The sequence below is a fragment of the Quercus lobata genome, chromosome 11, assembly GCF_001633185.2.
Source record: "Quercus lobata isolate SW786 chromosome 11, ValleyOak3.0 Primary Assembly, whole genome shotgun sequence".
Taxonomy (NCBI): domain Eukaryota; kingdom Viridiplantae; phylum Streptophyta; class Magnoliopsida; order Fagales; family Fagaceae; genus Quercus; species Quercus lobata.
Window position 1 is genome coordinate 57,275,065 of NC_044914.1, and position 11,131 is coordinate 57,286,195.

Sequence of the window (11,131 nt, forward strand, 5' to 3'; positions counted from 1 at the left end):
GTGGTTGGACAACGGGTGGCTAGGGCAATGTGTTAGTAGTAGAGGTGATGGTGGAAGCAACAATGAAGTCATTACTGATTAGCTAAAAACCTAAACAAGGTAAATAACAAGGATTATGAGAAATTCTCATGATAAGTTCTTACTTCTAAAAATCATGTAACTGTAACTTAGACATTTAAATAGCTTATTCTCCACGCTACTTAGCAATTATTTCAGGTGGCATGACCAACAACAGTTTTGCATGAAATGATTAAAATGCATAACATTTGCAATATACTATGCCTTTAGTTCTGATTAACCAGTCTACTTCATGTCATCTATATGGAAAACAATTAGCTTATTTTCACGCGCACACACACACACACATATCTTACAAATGATAAAGAATAAATAAAGCCCCCAAAAAAAAGGATCTAGTGCTCACATGAAATGGGTTCAACAATGAATGAAGCATTTCCTTCTTTAAGAAATTGAAACCCCAGAAACCTTCATAATTTGTGGCAATAAAAAGGGTGCAAAATCACAACTTTTTCAAATCAACATATTCAAAAAAACCTACAACACTAATTCAAGTATTCAATCAAGCAAGTGTGTTGCAGTAAGACAGAAGAATATAATTTTTTTTTTTTTTGTTTCAAATGAACAAATATTTATTTCCTTAATATATAACTAATAAGTTCCTTGCACTAAATTAGAAGCAGGTAAATGGAATGATTTCCAAGTTTAGAAGAGCTACTTACCAGGCTAGTCCAAGAAGGCCAAATATGCAAAAAATAGATCCCCAACCAATGTTTTGAATAATAGGAGGAGCCAAAACCTAAGCATTCAGTTGACTTAACAAAAGAGTGAACAATGAATATGTGTGTGAGTGTGTCTATATATATAGATTTCTTTGCTACACTTGGCAAACCAAACCTAATTTAAGGGAAGCTCAAGCGTGCCTTGGTTTTGCTAGCACAAGAGAAGTTTTAGTATCAATCAATTACTATGCCTTACAAATCACAATATTTTATGTCTCTCCATCCTTCCTTCCCCTCTCTTCTACTTCTTTCTCAAATTCAAATAAACCCCAATTGTCTTATTTTGCTAAAAGGAAACTAATTCCAGAGTGGCTGTAAAGGCAAAAAACATATATAACAATCTTTGACTACACTATCAAGAGTAAAGTGAGATATAAGGTTCCTCTCATTAATAATTTATCACACATCACATTTACAGGCTTTTGATGTGTATATTTGTGACTCATTTTACTAACAAATTTTGACAATTCTATGTTAATAAAAATGTGAAAATTCCACCACAGAAGTGTCAAAATGTTTAGCTTTCATATCCAATGTATTAGACTTTCTAATGCCAAAAATGGTTCATGTTTGCCTAGAAAACCCTAATGCAATTTTGGTGATAGAATGGTGATTTAAGCCTGAGGAAATCAGTAAATATAGGACTGCTGAATGCAAAGATCAACAACTTGTTTGCATAAGCTTGTAATTATTAGATTTGACAAATTGAAACACAACTAATGTCCTTGGGGGTCTAGCACCATATTATTAACCCTAAAATATGGTGCATCTTATTATTTACTTATTCGTCCAACACAACAAAGAAAAGAAAAAAATCATTTATTATTTGTCATGTCTACTGGCTTTCCATTATTTTTTTTTTTCCAACAACAATGTCATTACATTCAGAAAAATAGAGCGACAGTGTTAAAACACATTTACTTCTACTTTAAAATGCAAAATGATTTAAGTTTGATTATTTTTTGGCATGTTACTAATATATAAATTTTAATTCTTACAAGGAGATCAATCATTTGGGCATAGCTTTTGGAACCACAAGTATGTATCTCATGCTTCTCAATTATTGCCAAATGGCCTTTTGGCCACTTTTCCAAATCATATTTTCCATGAAAGACATAAAACAAACACAAAATAAAAATTCAATCTATAGCCAACTAAGATCACATTTTAAAGAAATAAGAATCAACACTCCCAATAATGAAAAGTAGACTTTATATCACCTTATATCACCATGCAAGCCACCCGCTTACTCCAAATCAACAACCCACCACAACAGTAATTTTGACATATAATTATAGAGTAGTAGGATATTATGAAGCAGATTTTACTCACCCTTTAGCAACTCATTGCCCGCCTCACGAAAAGAGGAACCCAAACTTATAGCAAGCTACTAATCCTGTAAAAGCTAAGTCTAAATTATAAACTACTAAGATAACCAGTGCATAAAGATAAAGTAAAGAAGGTGTGAATAGGATTCATCAATTTACTTCCTCAAAAACAAAAGTTTGTAGTGAGAATAATAATTATCATTATCATCATAATTTTTTTTTTTTTTTTTTGTGGTTTTTTCATTCTTAGTATATTAGGCTAGGATGTGTTGATCAAATTATAGAGCCCACATCAGCCATGAACAATATAACATATAATTGATTTAATCTTTTTTATTCAATGAATTAATCCCAATTTAGATTTTTCCCACCATCCAAGCTACAATGGGCAAACAAACAACACCGAAACCAGAATTTAACTTTGGTTGAAACAAAAACTGTATAGAATAAACCCACTTTAAACCTATCATAGAAATTATTTCATTTTATCCCTATGCTAAGTTCCAAAATAAAGAGCAAATTGACTTTGGAAGTTCACAGTACATAGACTTCCACATAAAATGAGTTACACTCACACAACAGAAATTGTAGCAAGACGAATCCTCTATCATTCCTTAAACGTGGATATATAATGCAAATAAAATAAATAAATAAAAGACTACAAACCTGGTTTTATTGCAAATAAAATCACAACTACATTTTTTTTTTTCCATACTCAAACCAGTTTTTATATTGAGAACAAAATCTAAAAACAAAGATTGTAAAAGATGAGAAAGTTGAAAAGGAATGAGGATAAAGAGGAAGTAGTAGTTCATGAGCTACTTAGTAATGCTAGGATAAATATCAAAATAAAACCAAACAGGATGTTCACAGCCAGAAATACATATTGACCAATTAAAAGAATTTGACCTACTTCAAGTCTTTAAAACTAGTAGTTTTACCTTGGATTGACCATATCCATAGTTTTATCTTGGAAGTAACAAACCCTGAACAAAATAGATGGACTTTTAATCTTTTCTCCAACTAGAAAAGAAAAAAGGAATAATGAGTATGAGGTTAGTAGGTTCTAATGACACTCAAAACTAACCCATGATTTAAGGATATCTCTTGCATCAATAAATATATATACTAACTACCTAACATAAAAAAAATAAATAAATAAAAAAATTAGAAAGGATTTGGTGCAAATGTCACATAAGAAAATTTATTCTTTGAACTCTTATATAAAGGCAAGTCATATTGCAATTTTGATTTAAAGATGATAGGATGTATGGTCCCCATTTCTTATTGAATTATAAGTCAAGAAGATCCAATACAAGCAACCATTAATAGGTGTTCAAGCATCCATACCATCAATGTTCAACTAAACCTCATAATTAAAAGGGCCTACTTATCCAACAAAACTTTATTTTACCATCAGCTCAGCATCTTAATTCTTTCAACAATAGCACCTTAAATTAAGAGATCAAAAAAAAAAAAAAAAAAAGGAAGAGAAAATCCGGAAGAAGAAATGAAGTGCACAATTATAAACATCCACCTGTTAGGCAAACAATATGAAAAGAAATCAAGAAACAGCAACCCCCCCCCTCCCCCCCAACTGATCCACCCCAAAAAAAAGGCCTCTCTTAGAAATTATGCATTAAGCATATATTTTCTGAACTTACTATTTTCCTAAAATTATTTTACAATCCAGAATTTTTTTTTTTTTTTTTTTTTTCACATTCTTTGACATTTCACAAAAAGCCATCAACTATCCAAATTTCTGAACTTATAGGCAGTGGTCATTGTTATGACATGTATAGCAGGAGTAGTTCTAAATATCTATAATCCTATTAGGAGGCTATTTGATGGCACAGTTTGTCACTAGTTACCTTGAGATAGTATACTATCAACTTTTGATTACGTTGATTTCATTTCAACCTCTTATATGGAAAGCAAATTCAAAAGAAATGGACCTAGCGAAATTGCCTTTTTGCCACTTCCATAGATCCTTCAATGAATTTATTATTATTATTTTCATAACCAGCCTAGTCATGGTTGTTTATTTATTTTATTTTTTTGTTGATAAAAAATTGTTTATTTAAAAAAGAATAAACAAATAAAGGTAAGAACTCATGCCAAATGAAAATGACCCTAGTAAACACACACAAAATTTGGAGAATTAATTACCCTCTTATAGTCTTCTCATAATTCCACCAATGCCCAATGTTTAAGACCAACACATCTGCATCTCTCCACTTCACAGAGTTCCAATCCATTTTATCCAACTTCAAGGTTGTCCTCACCTTTTGTGGAGCTCTTGTAGGGGGGCGGCTTTGCAATGCAAGAAATGGAGACCTGTAGTACTCCACCGTGCAATGAAATTCATCCCTCCAAGTAATTTTTGCTCAGTAACAGCACAAACAGCTTGGCAAAGTCATTAATCTGGAACATGCTCTATATCAAATACCACACAAGACTCTTAACTACAACCAATATATTGGACCTTATAAATGAAAATTTCTAGGTATATTCAACTTCTGCCATGTGAATAGGGGTTTTTAATGATGCACCTACTTCTATAGCATATACCACCAAATTACAGAGCTAAACTAATGCTTTAGCTATTAATTATTTTTGGCAGAAAATTCACTATACAAAAATGGCAAACTGATAAATGCATCAATGACTATTCAATACTAACTGATAAATGCATTTTCATAATTTTCAAACAATCCTTAATTTACAAAAATCTAAATAGAACACAATAAATTATGAAGTTAACATCAGAAAACAATTATTGATAGTCAATGTTACTCGAAAGTCAAAGCACAATTATTCCAAATGAAACTACACTACAATAAATAATAGTGTGAGCCATATAAAAAAACATAACAAGTTCTTACTTTACCTAAAATATAGGTCATATAGGCAGGAAAATTAATAAAATTCGTGATGGATCACATAATTAGATAGTAAATAATAATTAAAGAAAATCAACATTAAAGAGTTTCCATCATTACTAGCATGTTTATGATATATTATCATGCCATTGTATGTACTATGAACATATTCACTCCAAATTCTACCCACTAATTAAAAATCCTTTTTTATAGGTATGACTATCTTTAATCCAGTTTATAACAACATATACTTAAAATTACATTGGATGAAACTCTACCATTTTTGTCCATTGCAAGAATATCCCATTCTGAAAGAAATTTAATTTTAAGGTGAAGCTAAATAAGTTTGTCATTTTCATGGAACAGTAGAGTACTTTAGCTCGATAATCAGGTCCATTAGCCATGGACACTACTATCACAAGTGGTTAAAAATTAAATTCCAAAATAGAGCAAATTTTTGTCAGCACTACTGCCACCTACAGTTCCTCCAAAATAGAGCAAAATTTAACCAAAATCAAAAATAAAAAGCCACAAAATCAACTAAACTTTAACCAAAACCAAAACTAAAACCCACACAATCAACCAATAGTTACACAAAAATATACACATAACCCAAACCAAACTTCAACCAAAATCAAAACTAAAAACCAGAAATTTAACAACAATTATATATACAAATATTGCTACAAAATAGAAATGAGAGCTAGAGAGACTTACCGTGCTTTGGGTAGGGTTTGTGGTTTGTGTTTGAAATTTTGGAAAAGAAATGGCGGGTTTTGAGTAAAGAAGAAGAGAGAAGGAGGGGAAGTGGGTTAAGGAAGAGGGAGAGGGAGAGGGAGAGAAAATGTGGGTGAGAGGAAAACATCTGAAGTAAAGAAGAGGGAGACCAAAAATGAGAGGCCAAAGTGGTGGGAAGGTGAAAAACAGCCACTGAACCAGTTTTTGATGAAAAACACAAAAATGCATGTTGAACAAAAACTAGAAACAAGAAAGTACAAAATCACTTTCAAAAACATATAAAACACTCAAAAATCTTTTTGGGTTTGATCAGCAAGTATTTTGAGCATACACATCACATTTAAACATGTACAATCACACAAATGAGATAGACATTATTTGAACAAAGTCTCGTGTGTTGTGTGTAAGTATCAAATGTGGAATAGTCCATAGTCTAGAGTGAAGCTTCAATGATCAATTCAATCAAGTTATATACAACTGGTACGAAATCAAGTGGTCTATCTCTATTATAGAAATGAACATATATGACCTCCCACAAGAGAATGACTACAATTCTTAGAAGCTTTTCATTTGGCGTCTGCATAATTCATTACAATTGATCCCTTTTTGGATATTTCATCTCTTTTTGAGATTGGTGCTTGAAATTTTTGATAATTCAACAATGAGAGTTACCCTTTGGCTTTTGAGCACCTTTTCATTTTAATTTAAAAATTGCTTCTCCTTTTTCCTAGTCAAATACTAGTATGTGCGACAGGCTTTTACAGCTCAATATCTCTTTTCATTTGGAGATTTACATTCGGTGAGCTCTATAGCAAAAACATAAAAATAAAGTGGGAATAGATATAGGCATAAGTCTATGCAAGTGTCATGACCATCAAGATTATTGACCAATCATTCATGACAAGCTTGAAGATCTATTTACAACAATCACACATAAATTTCAAGATTTCTCCCACAAAGATTAATGTGCATACAGAACAAGCTAGGCTCGTAAATGCACTATGCCATAAGTATGAAGGTACTAGGCCAAACTCACATGTGATATACATAAAGATAAGCGATCAAACTTTTTGAAGATTTTTCAATTTTTATGGGTTTTTGAGTTTTGAACACACTCAAAAACAGAACAGGAAAAGTAAGATCAGTAACAACAAAACCAAAAAAAATGTTATAAACATAAAACAATGCATGATATGATGCATGAACCTATGATCCTAAGCATTGGAAGTATTGATGCATGGACATGGGAGATAATCATGCATGAGTACCCCTCTTCACCGACACATCACGTGCGTTTGGGGGTGATATCCCTATAGGATTGGGTACGTGAATTGTGACCTTCAAACCTGCTGTTGAAGTTCGCCAAACATGTGGTAAATGCCTCAATCATCTTCATTACATCCACCACACCGAAATCTTCATTTTGACGTCATGGTTGCCCAACAGTCCAATTCCTCTTGTCATCTCTTGGTCCTCTTGAACTTTGGTCCCTAGCATTATTCAATGCTCTCAGCTTATGAAAATTGGGTCTGGTGTGTCCTTGTATTCCACAATAATGGCATACATGGTTTGCTCTAGGACCTCTTTGTGATTTTGGAGGTGATCTCCCTTTGGCTTCAGACCTAACCGTTGATTGGTTGTGAGGCTTGTTCAACACCATTTGCTCAGCCATATTCTTCTTCTTCTCCACATTGGCTTTCTCAACAGTTGGGACAACTACAATAGGCTCTTTGGCCTTCACAAACTTCACTTCTTTGGAGATGTTCACAGCTGAACTACTTCCTCCGGTGTATCCTAATCTGGTTTTGTCAGAGAAGGTCTTCTGAGATGAAAGGACATCATCAAGCTTCTTTGTGGAGACTCGCTCTACCTTGGCATTCGCTTGAATCACCTCAAGCTCAAGGAATTTCACCTTGGTGTAAGCTTTGGTTAGTTCGCCATTTAGCATCTCTATCTCACACTTGGCCTCCTTATATCTCACTAGGAGACTTCTATAGTCCTCCTCAGTTTTCTTCATCTTTTTCATAGCTGCCTTAGCCACTTTTGCATATTCCCCTGACTTCTGAAGTAGAGAATTGTAGTTTTTTCTAAGACCAGCTGTATCTTCATCTTCTTCAGCATCTAATTCTCCGATAATTCCCACGGATTCCTCATCAGTATGCTCCCCAAGTTCTTGCACAAGCAAATTCAAGTCCTCTGAAGATTCAACATGAGCAATAGTCATAAATGTTGAGAAATTCCCTTCTTCATCACAGCAATCCTCCGAATTTGAGTTGGAAGAATCTGAATCACTGAGAGTTGTGGCATATGCCTTGCCCTTCGTTCTCAAATAATTCGGACATTCTTTCTTGATGTGTCCATGTCCATTGCACTTGAAGCAAGTGAATTCCTTGAGTAGATTGAGAGTCCTTCCCATCTTTCTTCCTAAATTCCTTCCTATCACCCTTAGGAGATGAAAACTTTCCTCTGTTGAAAGGCTTCCCACTGTTGTTCATCTTTAGAAATTTTCGGAAGTTCTTTGCAAGGAAAACTACTTCCTTCTCCACATCATCCTCTTTAGAGGGGTTCTCCATTCTCTCAGTGATGGTTTTAAGAGCAAGGGATTTGCTCAATTTATGAGAAGGCAGTCCTAGCTCATATGTTTGAAGAGATCCGATTAACTCTTGGATTTTGATCTCATCCAAGTCTTTACTCTCTTCTATAGCTGTAACTTTTGCCCAGAAACTCTCCGGTAAAGACCTCAAAATTTTTCTCACCACCTTAGAGTCTTCAATCTTCTCTCCAAGATTGAGTTTGGCAATTACAATCTCATTAAGCTTTCCATAGAAAGAATCAAAAGTCTCATCATCTCCCACCTTAAGTTCTTCAAATCTGGTGGTCAACATTTGAAGCTTCATATCCTTGACTTTCTTGGTACCCTCATAGGTCGTTTCAAGGATCATCCAAGCTTCCTTAGCTATCTCCATGTGCGATATCCTGTGAAACTCATCAGGGGACGCACCACAGAATATAGCATTAATGGCCTTACTATTCGTATTAGCTAATGCAAGAGCTGCCTTGTCCCATTCGGACTTGGCAGTAGTGGGTTTAACATACCCATTCTCTACGGAATCCCACACAGACTCATCTATAGCACACAAGAAAGCTCTCATTCGGACCTTTCAAAAAGTATAGTTGCCTCCATCAAAGAATGGTGGGGTATTAAGAGATTGTGACCGATCCATCACAAAGGGTCAAGGATCACACTCTGGTATTTAAACCATAGTGAGTGTACCCGCTCTGATACCAATTGAAAGCTCGAAATATGTGAAAACACAGGGGCTTGTTTAGACCCCCAATTCAAATTACGGCTTGATTGATTTTACACTAACTTAATACTAAGTGCGGAATAGTGTAAACACAAGCAAACAAACAGGAGAGCTACTCTAATTCATATTTAAAGCAACACAACAGTAAAATGAAATGAACAAGAGTAGGGAAGAGAGATGCAAACACAGATAACACCGAGACATGTTATCGAAAAGGAAACCAAAGAACTCGACAAAAAACCTCTTCGCCGCCCTCAAAGCGGAAATTGATCCACTAGACAATCAGTTGGGATACATGGGTAAGCAAGAGACCCTCCAAGCCTAATCTACCCTCTGTACCTAAGCCCTCCAAGCTCCTACTCCAACAAGGCTTCTCGAAACCGTGTCTTGTCTAGCTCTCTAGATTCCGCAATAAGCTCCATGTTGTATCTGCCATCCTTGACTTCTTCCAATGTTTCCCAGCAGCACCAAAACCTCACTGGACACTCTCAAAAGGTGTGGTAAGTGTTTGGGCTATTGACCTCTCAATGGTATGAAAATGGAGAGGTAGAAGATGAGGAAATTCCACAAACAAATGTGTAGAGAATTGTTGGTATAACAATTTCTAACTCTCAAGTGTTTTAGCTAGGGTTTTCTCTCAGAAGCTCTCCTTCACATTTGTGGGTAATATGGGTATATATAGTGAGGGTACAGAAAGTGTGTATCAGACAGTACAGACTGGCAGAACAGAATTTCTTACGGGTGTCTCGCGGGAAGGCCTTACCCGTGAGATACTCGTGAGACACAACTGTCTCCATCTGTACAGACTCTTCGCATTCCAGTCATGTGCAAGGCACATGCTTCACTTCGCGGGAAGCTTAGTCGTGAGACACCTGCTAGAAGTCTTCTGTCTTCACTTGCTTGAGTCTTCACACACTCTCTCTCTCTAGCACACAATCCTTACAATCAAATCCCACAATAAATACAGGGTACACAAGATTGAAAATAATTACAATCAAATTTGGTACAAAATTAAAGCCAACAAAATACACATTTGTAAATCACAACTTTACAATGTATATGTGTATGCACACTCAAACCATGCATACTCATACTTAGCATATGTGCACATAGACCTTAAGTACACGCACACATCTAAGGTTCTAGAAACTATGAAAGGAAAACTTTTTTTCACATAAATTCGTGTGGAACGAATCTAACATCATCTGAGAGCTACCCCACACCCCTATTTTACTACTATATAAAGCCATAAAAGGTAGTTTCTTGGAAGCAAGTACACAAAAGATTCACTAGAATTTAGTAAATCAAAGAGGGATTTTTTCATAAAACATCCTCAAGTAAATTTTTACTTGGTTGGGACCTATTTTTGTCTTGGCCTTTGAGTCTAAAGCTTACTAACCTGCTGGTTTCATTGTTAATTAGATTAACTGAGGAGAATGGTAAAATTAAGCTCTAAAGATTTCTTGTGTCTAGGTAAAGGTTCTAACTTTGGCTCTTCACTTTTTCTTTGTTTTGTTGTTTGTTTATATGTTTTATGTTTACTTTGTGTTCGTATTAGAAGTCTATTAGGTTGTTAGTCTTCTTGTTTTTGTTAGGATCATGTGTTTTGGTATTGTCAAACCACACCAAATTATATGTCTTAAATTTGTAATTGAAGACCAAGTTGAAGAGACAAATTTTGCTTAAGAAAAGCTCAAGAAAAACATATTTTTAGCACTTTTTTAGCATGTACCTTGATAGTAGTCTCGATACTACCTCAATACCTCTTGATAGAAGATTGAAACCCACTGCCCCCTCGATACAAGGTCAACATCTCTTCGATACATCAAGCTTTGTAGATCAGCAAAAATCAGCAACACGAAAAAGCCCATAACTTATTCGTTTAAAGCCTGAATTGTGATCCGTTTTAACTAGTATTTAAAGGACATAATAAGCCATCTATGAGAAGAATTTTTAGAGGGAGAAACACTATGTTTATGTGGCTAGCTTTTGTAACAAATTTTTCTCTATTTCACCATACCGAAGAGTTTCAAAGTAAATTTGAAGATTCCGTTAGTGAAGAAGCTAAAATCATA